Source organism: Anoplopoma fimbria, chromosome 5 (genome assembly GCF_027596085.1).
Source record: "Anoplopoma fimbria isolate UVic2021 breed Golden Eagle Sablefish chromosome 5, Afim_UVic_2022, whole genome shotgun sequence".
NCBI lineage: Eukaryota > Metazoa > Chordata > Actinopteri > Perciformes > Anoplopomatidae > Anoplopoma > Anoplopoma fimbria.
Window position 1 is genome coordinate 2,133,458 of NC_072453.1, and position 19,525 is coordinate 2,152,982.

The 19,525-nt window shown below is 42.4% G+C and overlaps 1 protein-coding gene across 1 annotated transcript in view; it reads right to left on the reverse strand.

Moving 5' to 3' along the window:
* The window catches only part of cacna1g (calcium channel, voltage-dependent, T type, alpha 1G subunit), a 234,277-nt gene that overhangs the window by 197,787 nt on the left and 16,965 nt on the right, over window positions 1–19,525 (reverse strand).

Sequence of the window (19,525 nt, forward strand, 5' to 3'; positions counted from 1 at the left end):
ACAACCGAAAGCTGAAAAAAAAATGTTTAGGCAATCAAAATGTTACAATAACTTTTTATGAACTGAAAACATGCTGTGAAAGGGTAAAAGTTCTAAGAAGAAAAACACGGACATTTCCCAGACTGGACAATGCTGTGGTAGCGACCTGTCACAAGGTGTCACTAAAGCAAACCCTGCTTTATGGTCTATTTTACTTTATACTGGACCATCATGTCATGCTGTGTTGAAGAAGACTTGAAACTAGTGATTGAGACCATAAACTCATGAAAACAATGTTTACTGAGGGAATAAAGAGAGAAGTAGAGTCATTTTCTCATAGACTTCTATACAATGGGACTTATTTTTGCAACCAGAAGAGTCGTCCCCTAATGGTCAGTAGAGATAATGAAAGTTTAAGACCCTCACACATCGGCTTCACTTTTAGGAACCGGACGTTTCCACTGGATCTCAACACACACTCGCTCACAGCAGTAACTCATTTCTATTTGCCCTCAAGGTCAAAGGCTGTAAGTGGAGTTTAGATTTCACATCAACAGAAAATAAACCTCTTAAATACCTTTAAATGATATACAGCTTTACACTCCATTTGTTTGGAGTAGAAGATAAATGCAGACATTCTTCATGCAGTATGGGATCTTGGGCGGAACAAGCATTTTAAGCTCTACACTCATTACAAAAGAAAGAAAACTTCCAATGATGTGACACCTCCTCTGGACTCTTTTCTACATGCAGATTGCCAGCTCATAAATCAAACTGTCCTCTTAAATGTCTTCCCTCTCGGTGGTCCTGACAGGGCTGATCAAAAAAAGCCTTCCCCTTCCATTCATCAAGTCGTATCGGATCACAGATTTCTGCGTCAGCCACAAAACGCTGTCACAGCTGCCGCCGCCTCTCTCTGCGTATTCAGCTGGCTTCACTTTTAGACAGTGCAGCGCCGGCCGATGTGCCGGAGCAGATGTGGACACCGTTTTGGCACTTCGGCACAGTGACTTTATTTAAAAGCTGTCCATTTTGCTTTTGCGTGGTCAGGGGCTGTTCCCGTCGGGCCACAAGTCAACGGTCCCTTCTCAGAGGGTTACGGAGGCGGGGGACCAGAAATAATGACCCGTGACCCCAGAAACATCTTGTGGGACCACTCTCTGACGTCAAAAAAAAATCTGGACGAACTGGCTCTGTTTACTTAGCTGACTGACAGTGATGGCTAATGTAAGTGAAGCAGGAGCAGAAAAAAGAACATAAGGACAATAATGGATCGTGGGTTGCAGAAATGTAAATTCACAGACAAATAGCAGAGCGACAGAGCCACATAGCCAGACAGAGAGCAGAAAAGAGGCGAGGGGATCGGAAGATGAAAGACAAAGTGGCTGTGATTCGATTGACCCTCTTAGGGAGGTGAATGCAACTGAACTCGGTGCTTCCACTTTGATCGTGAGAGATGGCGCAAATCGCTGCAATATGGGATCGTGAAAAAGCAAGAAAAACGTTGGCTTGGTGATGGAGGGAAAGAGCGGGAGAGAGAAGGTTGGTGGAGAGAGGTCACATACCAGCCCGAGGCCCGAGAGGGAGGGGAGTATGGGAGAGGAGAAGGGGTTAAGGGAGAGAAGGAGGGAGTACCGTACAAATCACAAAAAGGAGGGAGAATGAAAAGGGCAGGCAGAGGAAAAAGAGACAGTGGTGGAAGTAGTACTATAATGTCCTACCCAAACAGCAGTGCTGTTCTTTCACCTTCATTGCACTAAAGCAAACGCCTTGTACAGCTTCCACCACTTTCTGAGAGAAAAACATACTGAATTAATTAATACAGAAAGAACATTGTTGGAAAGGTTTTTTACGACTTTGAAAAGCTAAAAGGACAGAGTTCAAACCATATTGTGGAGAAAAAAAAATTGTGGAAATTACAAAATGCACAAAGTAAAGCCAGATTTTTGTTCTTGGCTGAGCAACCCGCTCGCTGGTAATGGCTCCAAAAACTTTTGATGCCAAAATTTGGATGCTTGTGGACGGCCATCGACACTTGTATTAATTACCCCGACGTGATCCCAGTGAAGTTTATTATGTTAATAAAAGCGTAATGAAGTGAGTGACTCAGTGCACACGAATGTGACTCAAGCTACGGAACAGGAACAAAAGTGAGAGAAATGACTAACTTCTACCCGTGACGATACACGGAAGTGTCAGAAGTGAAAGGATCAGAACCTTTGAACAAACTAAAGGTATAATCAGAGTCTGATTATGTTGTAGTTGCAGGGAATAGCATTCTTCTGAAAATGCTCCAGGTTTGAGCAGTAAGTTCTGTCTTCACGAGAAAAACAGATTCAACTTGCAACTTGGAAACAATGCATCCATGTACTTCTACTTTACCATTTAGTAATTTATTTGATTTATAGAAGCCCCATTGTTCACTGATCTCTCTCTCTCTCTCTCTCTCTCTGCAGCCGAATCAGACCGCTGTATTAGGTTACCGCTAAGGCAAATTACAAAGTACATTTGCTACTGCTATGCTTCACATTAGATGCATTTAGATGGTGAACCACAGGGTGGATTTTATTGTGAAGCAGTCACTGAAAATGTAGTGTGCTTGCCATCGAGGGGAATTACATTGCTTTAAAGGCCCGGTTTTGTGCAGTGAGCTGAATGGAGCCTGTTCAGGACCGATGGTTACATTTACCTGAAAGGGACCTTTGTGGGCATGGGGACTCAGACGTTTGCGTGTCAGAAGCTAGAGGCGGAAGTGGCAGGAAGTTGATAGGCAGGATGGCTGGGAGACTGCTGTTGCACTCGTTAGCATGGTCTAACAAACACTAGACTAGGACAAGCAAACACTTACATACTTGTGCTAAGCAATTTTACCCAAACGAAACTTAATGAGCACAAAGCAAAAATGCTACAGGTGCATGCGCTGACAAGGGTGCTAGCGATTTGCTAGTTGATCCTACGATGACATGTTATTATGAGACTCCACAGATTCCAACGGAATAAGACTTGTCACTCTAATACCAACACTCACTGAAGAGAAAAAAGTCAACTTAGCTTTATATAAACATACAAGTCTGTTTTTGTGATCAAATTTGTGACAATTATTTTTCACTTACAATTGTCACTCAAATGTAATTTAAAGGCTTACCAATACCCAGCAGTTTTCATTATTAAAATTGCAAAACATTTATTCACAAATATGAAAAGTTAGTGCAAGACACTATTTTCTTCCGTAAATGACAAAACCAGCCGGAGCCGCAACAGGTTGGGTGAAGCAAGCCTGTCTTTACGTTTTTTGTAAAACTTAAATGGACCCCCTTTGGACAAATTTACCAGGTATTTCGCACACTAATTGCAATCTAGCTCCCTCCGACGGCCATAGTCTATGTCTCCATCTGGTGGATGAATCGTGGCACTGCACCCATCCTAAAGGCATTAACCTTCAATACAGGCCCGATGTGTCCATATAGACCAATGGGATGGTGTTTTTGTTGAAACTGAACTGAATGTACAGAGATCTGATCTGATTTTTCTAAACAAAGCTAAAAACACTTGTATTTAGATGGAATAATACCTATAGTGACATGTTAATACAATTAAATGAGTTTTACAATTACCTAAGAAAATTTCAAATGGCAGGGATGGTACCTAAATGGCAGATTCTTCATTTCCCCTCAGCTCCACAAAATTGTTTTGGTCTTATTTTAGTTGTTTTAGTTCCAGCCTGCAATTTTAATGTTTCAGGTCTCACCACTCTCATTCTAGTTCCAGGCAACTGTTGGCTAACATGTCACGAGAACAACTTTAAAAGATCAATATTATGTTCACATCTTGTTTTGCTTCACCCCCAAAAAACTTTAATAACCAGATGTCTTGTGCCAAAAAGTAGCCTGACCTGTAGTAGTGACACATCAGAAAACTGTTATATGGATCGTTCTTGTTAGGGTGAAAAACAATGTTGTCTGCTAAAAGCAGAGCAAGATCAAAAAACGATCTAACAGTACGGGTCGCTTTGGAAAGCTAAAGCAAAAGAAAAACCCTTTTGATTTCAATTGATTTTGAGGACTTCTTTCAGATCAATTCCTCTTCTGATCTTGGAAACAGCACTGTACATGAATCGGGGGCAAAAAGGATAACGAATCGACAGACATTCCCTCGAAAGCCTCGGAACAAAGCATGTTCAGTGTGCTCAGTCGTCTGCTTTTTGCCTTCTTTGCATAATCCTCGCAGGCTGCCATCTGTAGCTTTAACATGGTTCTCACGCCACACAGGGACCTTCCAGGGGTTTTCCCTCTGTCTCCCCGACATGCAGGGCACTGCCTCCCTCTCCTCTCCCCTCCATCACTGTATCCCTTCATGCAGTCAGAGCATCTCTGGAAGTCTGCTTTAATTCATTCAGACTCGCAGTCCTGAGGGTCGACCGGGAGGTAAAAGCAGCCCCGTTTTGAAGTGAGCCATCACTCATACTGTACACCTCCCACTCTCCTTTTTGGTCTGCTCAGTCCTTCTCTTATGTTTCTCCCCTGGCCAAATCTATCTATTCCTGTCTTCTTTCTAACTCTCCTCCCCTCTGCCAGTGCCCCGGTCCTTCAGCTTCTATCTCTATCTATACCAGCACATCAAAACAAACGATAACTCAAGATGGACCACCGCAGCCTCCCACCAGTTCCCATAAAAGACACAGCCGGCAGAGAAGAGAGAAGAGGAGAGGGATGTGCAACGGGGAGGGGGAGTGGGAGGTTTTGGAGGGAGCAAATCGCCTGATAACACTGACATAATGAGAGAAAATGAGAGAGATAGCGGGAGAGCAAATACATGCGGTGGACAGGGAGGGTATGCCACGATGGGTAAAAAGAGAAAAAAAAAAACAGGTGAGGTGCGAGGTATGGGGATGTGCTGCAGAGTTGTGTAGTAAATGGTGAGGAGGAAGCAAGTCGAATAGATGTGCAGGAGAGGAGGAGATGGGAGGGGTAGGGGGTGAGAGTAAAGAAGAGAAAGAGAAGTGACTGACTCTGGAGGGAATTGATTAGTGGACTGGAGCTGGGGAGAAATTCCTGCAAAGCCATGGAACCACAGAGGAAAGAGAGGGAAGGGGGGGGGAGAGAGAGAGAGAGAGAGACACAGAGGGTGGTTAAAGGAGAGGGAGGAAGCGCTGAATGAAAGAAAAGGATCCAACACGGTCAGGGGGGGAAACACAAAAAAAGTGAGATGAAAGAGTAAAGTGAGTAAGGGTTGGAGGGAGGGGGAGGATGAGAATATTGGCAGAGAGTAATTTAAGGCTGGTCACAGGGGAGTAAGAGCAAGGGAAAGGGGTGGTGAGGAGGAGGAGGAGGAGGAGGAGGAGGGGATGCTGTAAAAAAAGAAGCATGCACACATACACATAGATCGGGCTATGCTTTGCTCCCATTATGAAGAAAGCGAGTGATCGTCAAAGCGCAGTCTCTCCCCCACCGGTCCACCAGGAAGTGTTTCCATGCACAGGATGCGACAGGAGAGTCTGCAACACCGACATCATCTTACATCACGCTGCGTGCGTTTGGTGAAACAACTGAAGCTCAAAAGTCGAGATGGAATCATTTTGCTGCTCTCTGAACCTTAACTGTTACCACACGGCGCTGATTTCATCTGTAGAAGGTTTATTAAAACGTGCATATTTGCAATTTTTTTTTAAAACAAATGTAAGTTTGCAAACTGTAGCTACAAAATCAGCTTCCTTGCTCACTTACTAAAGTTATTTATTTGTGTTCTGCGGCGTATTGCTATCTGTTACATGAAGTAATCCATACTCTCTGTCTGTTCTGTATAAATTTGACTCCTGCCTACACTACAAAATGACAGCGTTAAAGGAGTCCTTCAGTTTTTAAAAAAGTGCCTGAGTGCATCCTTACAGAGATGCTAGCGTGGCTGTAGACTAGGGGTCTACGTATGAGTGGCACGTTATAGCAGCACCAGCTTCGGTGCTCCGTCTGTGTTCTCGAGGAGGATGCGTTCAGGCACAGTTCAGAGTGTGGGTCACCCACGTTTTGGCAGTGCTCGAAACACTATACACAATCACGGTGCAAAAAAGAAAAAGATTTGAAGCGTAATAAATTCCCCCAAAACCAAGCAAATGATTACTCTTTTCATGGGCTGGTTAGTACTCGCCGTGACTAGTAAACTGACTCCGACATCCGAGCGTACAAATTAAATGCAGTACCTAAAATACAGACAACCAATTTCACTTAGAAATACGTAAACTAAATTACACCACAGGGTCAGAATTTGTGTCAAAACATTATGTGCAATTAGAAAAGAGCTGCAGAAACCACGTGGATTTCAGTGCAGTGTATAAGCAGTATTATGCAACAACCTGCGGGAAAACCTTCGATTCCCAACCTCAGCAAATCCTAATCCTATGCAGGGATATGACTCTAATAGCTGCTCCTATCAGATTATAAGCTGCCAGCACCACGACGGGAGTCTGATGCTGGTGGAGAGGCGAGGAATGTGAAACAAGTCAGCCCGGGCCATGAATGAAGCCGAAATGAGGCTGATTGGATCCCCTCTGCTTTTTTTTCTCTGCCCTCCAGGCAAGGAAACACCAAAATGGCTTGTTATTCTTGTGCCACAGCCAGAAACCGCTCAACGTCTCTCATTTTGGACCAGGATCTTGCTTTCCCTGACGTTCACGTATCACAGCGGGGTCTCAGGTTGGCTCCAGGCCGCTGTGGACGCGCAGTAGAGGGGACCAAAAGACTTTCTCCGAAGTCAGAGGGGGAGAGAAAGACTAATCGGGATCACCTTTATAGGCCAAGTATGTGTGCACATACAAAGAATTTGACTCTCTCTCTCGATGTACTTACACAGGAATAGAAATAAAGACAACAAAGAAGAGGAGAAAGAAGAAGAAGAAGAAGAAGAAGAAGAAGAAGAAGAAGAAGAAGAAGAAGAAGAAGAAGACGAAGAAGAGGCCTATGTAGGGAAAACAACTGGCAGAGCCCTCGTTTAAGGCAAGCAAGCAGATTTTACAACCAGCTGAGGAATGTAGACATGAATCGGCTTTTATTGTTTTACACAGAGCAGCGGTGGGCTACCAGCAGCAACTATCTCACCACATATAAAGCCTTGTGCTCTCTTTTACCTTCATTTCTACTGCCCTCCAAAGCTAGCTCCGTCACCACTGTCCTCACATCCACCTCTCTGTGTTCATGGTCTCCCACAAACGTGCCTCCTACAGTGCAAAATACATTTATATACTATTTATTTGCGTTGCCAAATACATTTATCAAAAAAAACATTTGCTGCCTGGATTATGTTTACTGACACTTTTTTTTTCTTTTTCTTCAGTAAACCAAGTGTGACATTCTTGTACCTTTGATTGGTCACAGGAGGTCATGTAGTACGGTATAAAGCCCAGGAGGCCTGGGTTCACATCCAGTGTTACAGGTGTATGCTAAAACAAAATCAAAAGACTGTACACAGTTTAAGAAGTGGTTTTATAGGACTACCATGTTTGACTTTTCGGCTGTTGCCATCTTGTTTCTTCCAGAGGTGTAGATATTTGAAAGATAAAGCGTCTGCTAAATGACTGTAATGTAATGTAATGTTTGTTCCAGAGGTGTAGATATTTGAAAGAAAAGGTGGAGTTGGGTAAGAGCTAGCATAACAAACACTAGTCACCAGCTAACGTCAGTTAGCAGCTAGCACTTGCTGGCTAGCTTTGTTTGCAAGGTGCATCTGTAATTCAACTGTTTATTAATATTAATTGGGATGCTCATTTTGGCTAGCAAACACGCTTGTTTTAAGTCTACTTACCGGGAAAAATGAACGACCAACTCAGAGTGTCTTTAAGTCCAACTTAACACACTGAACACAACGCCATCGCAGACACTTGTCAATCTTAAGGTGTCCATGCCCATAATTATGCATAACCTTAAGCCTTAATATAATTTAAACAGGTGAGATATATAATAATAAAAGTTGTCATGAATAGGGGTATTAGCTATTGAGACCAAAACTGTTTTCGTTCCAGTTAGTTAACATGTTTATTTCGGCTGTAATATTTCGGCTGTAATATTGTGCATTTTAACATGGGGGTCAAAGGGCAATTATTGAAAAAATCGTAAGTAAAAAATCAACGGTCTGATCTGGTGCCTCATACGAGTGTAGACTTTTTCAATATTAAACTAAGACCAAGATCTTTCCCTAACTTTCCTGAAATACTTTGAGTTCCTTAAACATAGTCATAAAACTGCCACATTATTGACGTGGTTGAAGCAGTCAATCTCCTGTTAAGTGGGTTGAGAGCCTGTGCCTCCTCTGGCCATGGAGGGCTGACGGTTTATTTCTAGACCTTTCAAAGTTTTTAGGACCAAATGGATTCAATTCGGATAACACAAAGAGTCAGTTTGGAACTCTCATTATAATGTATTTATCGTTTCACAGCTGTTCCCTCTGTGCTGATGGTGCATTAAATATAAAGTGGTCATTGCTCCACCTCATCACCTCAAAGCCCAGCATTAGTTTCTGGGGGCTTTTGCAAATCAAGCAGGACTGAAATTATAAATCATTTTCTTTGAAAATATATAAATGTGCTTGAGAATCTTATGTCAGCTTGGTATGACTTACCTAATATATATGTTGAAACAAACTGAATATCGGGCTGTTTAATGTCTGCAAATAGAAAAAAATGCTCAACTCTGTCTTTTGAATGTGTTTATTTACGCTAATGTTACATTCTAAAGTGCTTGTGAGTATCCCCATATGTTTGTGTAGGCTATAGTATGCTATGTGTATATATATGTTACCCTGAGTAAATGCATGTGTTCGAGTGTGTGTTTGTATGTAGTTAAGTGTGATAGATGACTGTGTCTCAGCAGTAGCGTCGAACGCTGAGCCAATAGAGTGTGTTGGGGGGTCGACATGGGCCGTCTGGTGTTGGGGGGTCGACATGGGCCGTCTGCTAGCGATACACACCCTCCCTCTCCAAACGCGTACAGTAGCATGTCAGCTATGATGAAGCGAGGATACACGGTGCGGAGTTCCCTCAGGTATACTTAGAGAGGCACACACGCCTCACGGACACACCTCGTCATCACACAAAGGAGGAAGGGTGTAAAGACCAGGCACACATACAACACACACACACACACACACACACACACACACACACACACACACACACACACACACACACACACACACACACACACACACCCCTGTGTGTATACTCCTTTGCAGGGCTGTGAACACATAGACATACACAGAAGCAAAGGAACTGAATTGACTACATAGTTACTCATCCATATAGTAATATAATAGTTGAGGCCAGTTTGTCACTGGGACAGCGAGGTCATGTCAGATGTTAGGTGGCAGTAAATGATGGCATCCCCTAACACAGGCAATCCATCACACACTAACACACACACAGTACAGCTAGATATTACATGATGTTAGACTGGACCAATGTCTCAATTTTACAGATATTTTCTGATGGATATAAACACACCTCTAAATTTCTGGCTCCACACAAAAACAACTTGGAAAGTACAATTCAGTAAAATTTCAAGGTACCTGTCCTTTCCTTAAGTGTTTCCACCTCACACCAATTCAATACATATTCAATACATTCAGATTTTACATTCAAAGCCTATGATCAGCTTAAAAAGTAGGACGTGTTGTAATAAAATATACTACCCAACAGTATACAAAGCCGAATTAGCTCAATCTCAACTGGTTACAATAGGTTCTTACATGTTTATGCCTTCAATAACATATAATGAATTAATACTGCAGCCTGCAGTGCACAATTAGATTGACTGAATAAAAGAGAAAATCAGGAACTATTTGACCAAAGAAAAAGTACACAAAATTACCTGCAGTGCCAGCATTCAGTATATGAATGATTCTGGTACTCGTTGCTATGGATACTTTTGAGTCGCTACCGAAGAAGTAACAGGGCTCCACCAAGCCTTCTTACCAGGAACAATATCCCTGTGACTCTCACTGATCTGCACAACATGGGCCCACTCCCTGCTACAAACTGCCTGATGCTTCATTTGAACTTCCAAAGAAATAGTCCCACCAAACAACAATGTATTCACCTTCATTGTACTGCGATGGTGGCAAAAAATCTCACTAGAAGCAAGAAAGAAAAATAGGTTTTCTTTGTAATTTAGCTGAACCAGCCCTTTTAACCAAAACGGGGGGGGAGCGTGTTGAGCTCTGCCTAAGCGCCCATACATAACAACACAATCCACATCTTACTTCATCATCAGAAAATGTGATTGAGTTGGCGTGTTGCAAATCTTCCGCTTTTCTTAATTTTCAAGCCGGAGACGCGGCTGTCGGTAAAAACAGCAGTCAGGCTGTGTTTCCCTGGAGGACTAATTCCTTAAAATCACTGTGTAGCATCCATTTAACAGGAATCCTCCTATTCATTTAACACAAAAATCCTTCCCATCCATCTCTGCATATCTTTATCTGTCTCCCATGAACCATCATTTATGCAAAAACAGATGTTGCTAAGTCTGTTGCTGCTGTGATGCTATGTGTGTGTGTGTGTGTGTGTGTGTGTGTGTGTGTGTGTGTGTGTGTGTGTGTGTGTGTGTGTGTGTGTGTGTGTGTGTGTGTGTGTGTGGGAAGTGGAAGGAAGCGGAGCAAATAATATGCATAATCACAGGAACAAAAGGAGAAAATCCCTGACACACACACACACACACACACAATCACACAAAGCAATCCCACCAAACATGTACTCAATCATTCCTGCACTCGCATGACAATGATGCATATTTCATGAAACCCCCCCCACCCACACACACACACACACACACACACACACACACACACACACAGACATCATCCGCCCACACACATGCTCTAATATTCAACCTCATTGACAGCGGTTTGCTGACTCAGGGCTCTGAGGGGGTTAAAGGCCTTTAGTGTTGCTGAATGGGCTCCTGTAGGACAGACAAGCACACACACACACACACACACACACACACACACACACACACACACACACACACACACACACACACATACAGTACACGTGCAAACCGACTACCGCGGCGTCACCCGAGGGGAACAGATGGACTCAAGCTTTCCACACCTGCCGTAATTTACCCGTTTCAAACGCCAGTCGGTGTTTGCACGTGTGTGAGGGGAAGACAAGCTTCAGGCTTTGATCAGAAGCTCTGTGAAGGCTAGCCGATGCTTGCTTGCTTACTCTGTGTGTGTGAGTTTTTTTTGTATACACGTGCCAGCGTGGGTGCGTGCCTTTCATGTTGTTCGGCTGTCTACAGTAGCAGCAGCCGAGTTAAATATATTAAGAGCAAAAATATCATTCAAGCGGGAAACCTCTTGGAAACGGGAGACGGATCATCTTCTTCACCTTCAGAACAGATGTCGAACACACACAATATTTAGAAAATGGGAGATTCAATTTTGAAAGTCAATGAAAATTCAGCAAATCAACTATTTTGGCTATATACAATGATTGTTTTGTATTCTGGTATGCTTCAGCACGTATGAGTACGTCGAGTGCCTCACTGCTCTCAAACACACACACACACACACACACACACACATCAATCCTTCCGCTTTGTGCCTTCCACCTCTACCTTTTTCCTTTCTTCTCCGCTTTTGTCTGAGGCGCTTCTCATCTCCACAGGTCACTCTGACAGATTCTCTCTTCTCTTTATTCATTCAATTTTTTCCAGAGTTTAATTTGCATGCTTGAAACCAGGGTCATATTTTCACACACACACACACACACACACTTTTCATTCATTTGTTTCTGACTCCGATAAATTCATCACACTACAGCAAAACCTGTGGTGGGATAAGTAAAAGTCATAAATACGAAAATGGCAAAATAGTCCAAAAATACTTGGTGGTTTGAGGTCTTTGATGAAATAAATGAAACATAATTGTTTATGTAAAAAGACACTTCAAAATACTCCAGTTTCTAATAATTTCCTGACATCTAATACCTGTTACTGATACATTGACTCTGTGTTGTGGTGTCAGTATCTCTTTACGCTTTAATCAGGATTGATTTCACGTTCTTCAGTGCTAGCTTTAATATCTTTAGTGGCCTATTCAAACATTAGTGTCCATCCTTTACAAATATTACTTATTAAATATATCAAGTTAGTGTCATTGCTACCTTCCTTTTTCTACCTGAGGTGATAAACTATGACCATTCGCTAAACCTCATTTCTGGACCGCAATTGTTCTGAGAAACAAATAACGGTCTGATATTTATTTGTATTCGTTATATTACTTGCACTATTAATATGACTTACGAGTGGTAACTCTCTCATCATGTTAAAATGCATTTATGTGCCATGCAAGAACAGAAAGCCTGACAGGCGTAGCAACAGTAACTAAGGGAGAGGCGGGGCTTAGAGAACAGTCTATTCAGAAATTTGATAACAATCTTTTTTTTGATATATTTTTATCTCTTGAAGTCCACTTGCTATATTATTGCGTACTTCATATTATACTTAGTGATTTGTTTATTTTTTGTGTTCCCTTTCTGTTAAAGTAATTGCACCGCTGCCAGCAAACAAATCTCCTCGAAGGGAACCACTACATTTCATCTCAATCTCATCTTTTATGACTCACTTCAGTTCATTTTCTGTGCCAAACCATGTTTCCCACATCCCTCCCTAGACGGGGGTTTCCCTCTTTTCCAAAACCCTCTTCACTCTCTCGAATTACATTCTCCCCTTTCTTTCCCCTCGCTGCTCCATCCCTCATTCCCATCCCTGCTCCCTGTGCGGCGGCGTGCTGCGCCCGCGTAAAAAAAACCACTACAGCTACACAGATAGCCTGAGCGTGAGGCTGCTGAGGGTGAGGCTGCGAGAGAGAAAGCTGGTGTTAGGTGGGCGGACGGATGAGAGGAGCTGAGGCAGACAGACAGGTGGAGAACGGGAGAGAGGAGGACAGGGCAGGAGATGGAGAGAATGAAGCTAAATGAGGTAAGGTAGACGGGGGTGTTAAGGCCGCATCAGAGAGAGGGAGAAAGTGATACCTGTTTTCCCTATGGCCCCCCTCAGGCTCTTTCAGAGACAGCTAATAAACACACTGGGAAGCTGAACGCCTCAGCGCTCCGAGGCAAAACAATGGCTGCATCCTCTGCATAGCACAGCAGCCAGTCACAAACAAAAGACAAAGGGAAAATCCAGTAAGAAGGGTATGAAGAAAAGAAACATTGGAAGAAGCTCTGAGTATATATATATAAAAAACTCACATCACCATAGCAACTCTGGCTGAGGGGGGAAGGCAGCATACCAGAAAGATGGAAAAAAAACTAAAAAGCTACTAAGAAAGAGGAAAGAGCAGGGACAGAGAGGAAAATAAAAGTGTCCGGAAAGAGGGGATTGATAGGGGATCAAATAGTTAAAGAGTGGTGATTGGAGAAAACAATCTAGCTCGTCAGCAAAAGGTCAAAACTGAAGGGGTCGGTGGTTGAAGCTGAATGAAACTACAGTCTTGCTAGCAGCTCTGTCAGGGAGTCTGCTCATTGTGAAGAAAAAGAAAAAACCTTTAGATGAACTAAGATAAAAACAGACAACTCGCAGACGGCACAACGCTGTGGTAGCCTCCTGTCAATCACAGGTAGCCCCGCCCTAAAGCATAGCCTGGAAGGGTTGGGTCATTTTCTCATATTTCTATACAATACCCCCTTAAGTGAGCAGGGTCCATCTTCTGGGGACCATGAATACATGTCTTAAAAGTTTCCCTAGAGCCTAGTGCTAGCAAAAAAAAGAAGCAAAAAGCATAAATGGACTGTTATGATTTAAAATTTTGAATACTTTAATCATTCCTGAGAAAACCAAACACCAAGTGTCCATTTAAACTGTTGATTTCATCTGAAGCAGGTGGCTTCCAGCACTCCTTCGCCCCGCAATCCCTCACCTCTTCCCTTTTTTCTTCCTTTCCGCTATTCCATCCGCACTTCTTTCTGTTTCTTCCCCAGTGGTCATATCTCTCCACCCCCCCATTTTCTTCCCGTTCTCCCTCTCCATTTCCTTGGGGTAAAGATGTCCTAAATAATTCAGAACAGGGGGGCCTGATTTATAAGAAGCGCTTGTAGTGCCCAGACGTCTCAGTCTTGCTCATCAGTCAGACTCATTCTGGCTAAAGAACGGCCGCGGCGGCCTAATCTCCAATGACACGCTGCTGTCCCCCGAACTGCTGTACAACGTCAGCACAGTTAGTTCCAAACCCACCGGTGGAAGCAGGCTTGGCCGGCGAAATGACAAGCCATGATCTGTCTCTTCGTGTGTTATCGCAGTGGAGCAGCCAGGCACAGGCCGTCTCGGAAAGAAAATACATCACTAGTGACATGCGAATAAATATCCTAACTCCAGGTTTTTGGGTCATTTAAGTGTTAGTTGAGGTATTTCATGGTCTGGTGCAAGTGAACCACATCAACAAGGGAGGAGGAAGAATAACCACTGTTCCAATCACAAACCCAATTATCCAGAACACCAAGATAGACAACATTTGATGATTTTTTGCCCCAGGGAACCTTCATATGGGAGAACAAGCTTAGCAGAATCGTGACTGTCTGCTCTGTACATGGGGAGATTATAGTGGTGGGAGGGAAGCATATGATTACAATAGCCATTCTTATACACTCATTAAATGGAATCATTTGGAGTTAATTGAAGTATAGAGGAATTGAACAATTGCTCATTATACTGGGGCTTCCCCTCGCGGACCCCTGAGAGCCACCAACAATAGCACTGCCAGCCCTGATAACATACAGCAGGTAGAATTAAATATGTATGCATCTGAATGTAAAAGCATAGCTGCATTACGATGTATTGTACTCGGGAACACAATGTTCCAAAACATGATAATAAGATCTGGGGTTTGATACAATTGTGGTAAATTAGAATCCATAATTGAATCCGCTTTCCTAACTGAATTTGTTCAAATCCCTTGTAGAACTAATTTTGGTTTAGCTTTCAACATTTGCTAGAAACCAAAGTTATAAATAACTAAAACTCAACGATTCCATTGAGACCCGAAAGCATGTTGTTTTGGCTGAGAAGGGTGAAACACTGCAGTAGGTAGCCTGTAAATGAGATGATCAGCATGGAAATGAAATGCTGAGTAAATATGTATTTGACACAAAGAAATAACAGGTGTAGCCTGCAATCTTCGGCATAGAACCGGCAGGCCAAAGTCCAAATTAATTCCTCAAATCCTGATATTTTACCAACCTAGAATTAAGATAGACCAAGGTATCAGAATCCAAACCTACATGTTTAACCGACCAACCACCTGATCTTTTACCTGTTATATCATTCCCCATTACTTAAGCCCTGCAGTTAGTTAGTGTGCATGCTAGGACTGTACCAAATACTTTGAAGCTTGGTTTATAATGTTGAAATTAGAATTTTAAATTATTTTTTACATATCTATTCATTCTGTTTTAAGCTGTTATTTCTGCACATTTGCAGATAAAGAATATGCTACAGAAATGCTTTTATAATTACTCTATAGAAGTTTCCAGTGATGTCCACATAGGATTGTTTCAGAAGTGTGTGAAATTTCCAATAACTCCAGAGCACTGTCAAGTCTAGACGTCTAATTTTATTTGAAAAAGATCAGTTGGTATCATTGCTAGAATTCCCTTCATGTTTTTATCTAACGAAATATTGTGATTCAATCCATATTTTCACCGCCAACAAACAACTGTTTGCTCTTCCGCTTGCCGCACACAAGGGGTGGTCTAGCAGCAATCTAGCAGCACCATTAATTACATTTATACAACCACATCACACATGAAAAAGGATGAAGCATTTTAAATCTCCATTTGAAAACCTCAATAGAAGCTTGGAATGTTAAAATAAGAAAGACATTTTTTTACAGCCCTATTGTGTGTATTGCTATGTGTGTGTGTGTGTGTGGTGGGTTCAGGTCAGTAGGTCATCATACTAAGGTCAAAGTATCATGTTCAAACCAGAGGGGTGTGGATGGTGGGTTCTAATATGAGGAGAAGGTCAGTTAGGTCATCATACTAAGGTCAAAGTATCATGTTCAAACCAGAGGGGTCAGGCAGCCTGGATCAGGTGTCAAATGTGATACTTCCAGGGATAATTTCAATTTTCAATTCAGTTTATTTTGTATAGCCCAGAATCACAAATTACAAATTTGCCTCAGAGGGCTTTACAATCTGTGCACATAATGGGCTCCCTTTACTCTCAAGGGATGATAAGCAACATGTCCAGTTAGATCTGCTCTGTGGGGGTTGAGGTCCTCAATATGCAAACAGTCACACGGACACTAACTGAATGTCGATGGTCCCTGTTATCATTAGCTTTGCTGGTACAGACAAGTTGTCAACCTGTCCTTAGCAAGTCCACATGAAGGAACAGTGGGGGCCTCACTAGAAGCTGGGAGCTACTTAGAAAATTGACCGATGAGTTGCACTACTGAACCAAAACTAGCATTCCCCCTCTCTCTCTCTCTCTCTCTCTCTCACTTAAATTGTATTATTCAGGTCATCAAAATTTGCCAGCACAACTAAAAAACAAACAAAAAATAATTAGGCTGAGCAGATAATGTTTCCTGCATGGCTGACTCCGTCAATCCTCCTCAATCTCTGTCAAAAGATTTAAATCAAAGCAATTTGACTCCAGCCGCGTCAGTTGAAACAACAGATGAGCGTAGAGGGAGGAGGAGGAGGATAAAGTAATGAGAGTGGGATCGATGAAAATACCCTGAGAGACTGGTAGAAACAAAAGCCATATATCTGAGGCACTGCAGAGGGAAACAGCAGCAGTTTGCTTGGAAAGGTTTTTCACTAAGATAGATGGAGGAAATTAATCTTTTTGGTACTTCAGCTTGAAGGAGATTTTAATTCAAATCTTTCATAAACCAAACAATGTCAGTCAACTTGTCTACATTGCAGTTTTAAGCCTCATACACAGTTGCTCGACACCACATCTTGCCAGCTAGCTTTATTGCCCCCCCCCCCCCCAGCCTTCTTCTGTATTAGCATCAGGAATGCAAACTCAGCATGTTCACTCACTGCATGCATGTTCATTTATCTGACCTCATGTTCATGGAATACTTGTGTAATACAGACTCGGCTTGTGAGTGATATGTTTATGCAATTTTATTCGGGAGCATCGCAGACGCAAAGCCACTCTGTCAAATCAAACTGAATATGGAACATGGCAACAAAAAAATAGTGGACAAGCGTACCGGATTATGTAGCAAAAGGCAAATTTGTTTAACAAAACCCAACCTAAAATCCGTGACTGAATGGGTTTATAGAATAAAATGGTTTGGCAGCAAGAAAATGGGATATACAGGAAATATGTGATTAATTTTTTCGCAATCTACAGCTCTGAGTCTGCCACAGTTGTGAGACAGTGGGTAATATAAGGGGTTTTAATTAATCTGACAAAGAAATATTCATGGTTTGGTTGGGCAAAATAACCATATAAACAATGAGAAGGTAGGAACGTGTCTGCTGAGATTTTGCCATACCATTAAACCATGTCTCCTCGAAATGATGTTTAATATTATTAAACAAATTATTACATTTTTCCAGGAAATAAAATACCAATTTCTGCAAACAGGCACAGAGGTTGTAGGTAGGTGGTAGTACAAATAGCAGGAGCTCCACACCAGGAACCAGAATGTCTCCTCAGTCCCACATTTTTATCCTGTCAGAAGTAAGCCTGTGGGGAGATCATACGCTTGGTCGTGTGAGTGCATGTGTATCTGTCCGTCTGTCCATGGCTAATCACACATACTGTTGGACTTATAATGCTAATATTTGTTGTGTCCATTTATGACTGTCTGCTCAAGGATCTCTCGTGGTTGTGGTGATTCACGAAATTTTGGAAAGCCTGATTATTGGCCGGTTATACCGCCATTGAGCTCCAAATCCTCTTTCCTCTCATCGAGTTGGTTAAGTGATCAACAACTGCTTCAGTTTAAAAATAATAGCATTTTCGGCAATCGGTTAGGGTTACTCATTTTAACCATAGTAGTGATAAAAGCTACTCTGTCATTCAGGTTTGCCTAATCCCCTGCCAATATTACTTTAATCAGGTTTTTCTAGTTAACATGAAATTTCAGAAAGAGGACTGTAACGCCACTTTGTAATAATAAATAATAAAGCTCTGGTTGCAATAGAATTTCGAGAAAATGTACTATCACAATATATATTAATAAAGAAACACAAAATGATAAGTCGCCTACCCCTAATTCATAATACAATCTTTAATATTCAATAGTGAGTTCCTTGAAAGCGTGCTATCAGACGTTACCATTATGCATAACTACACATTATGAAGATTGAACACACTCATATAAGACACATGGCGTTGCACGAGAGCAGCTCTTGTTCAACACACACGGCCACATAAGAAAGGATAAAGGCAAACAACCAGATCTCCCCTGCGAGCCACAGGCACACGGTTTTATTTATGAATTTAATTTGTGTTTTTTCTTTAAGAGGCACTTGGCGGCCTGCCTCGATACAGAGGGGAGTTAGGACCCAGAGGAGGACAGCCAGGGAGCATTTTAAATTAGAAGCAGACGTCCTCTCTCTCTCTTTCTCAAAAGACAAAGCGAAGAGGAGGAAGTGAAGGGAGAGGGGAAGAAGAGAGAGAGACACAGAGGAGTCTGGAACTGGTTTTGAAGCCACATCTTGTAGGAAATCCTGAACAGAGCATGTTAACGAGGGACACCGAAAACCACGAGCGCAGAGAGGCTCCCCTCCCTGCACTTTGTGTGTGCACAGTGTGCGTATGTGTGTGTTACAAAGTGCAATACACACACTCGGATAGAATACATGTGCCATCTGAGCCACTACTGACAAACATGAAAAAAAAAACAGGCATACTGTACACACACATGGCAAGGACTGGCAACTACGCAATCACTGCATAAATACAGGTAAACACACTCGCACTGGATTACATATTGCACAAACAAACATACAGTGCGAGCTTGTTTCACGTCGCGCACGGGCAAACCTCTCCGGGGACCAGACAGGGTTTCCCTCTCTGTCTACATCTGCAAACTGGATGCAGTTACCCAGGGTTGATTGCAAAACTCTCACACACACACACATGCACACACACAAACACACACATGCAACAGAGCAGCGAGACCTCCCCATGAGCTCGTGGCCAGCTATGCTGAGTTAGCCTATAGTAATATGAGGACTAATAAAGAACAGATCTTACAGAATGGTACGCAACATTATGCACACTTGTTAAAAACACACACACACACACACACACACACAAACACAGGGGGAAGAATGGGAGCAGGGAGGTTGATATGACTAAGAACAAATATTACTCAAGACAAAAAGGCAGATCTGATCTCTTTCTCATCCTGCACGTGGGATGGCCTGCACCCTAGGGTGGAGCAAATGCATTTTTTTCTTCTCTTTTTCGCTCCCAGATATGATATTGTCACATTTATGAATGTGTGGGAGTGTCCGAATGCAATATGTGTGATGGAGGAACTGTTTGCATTTAAGTATCATTTGTCACTGTGTGGGATGCAGGTA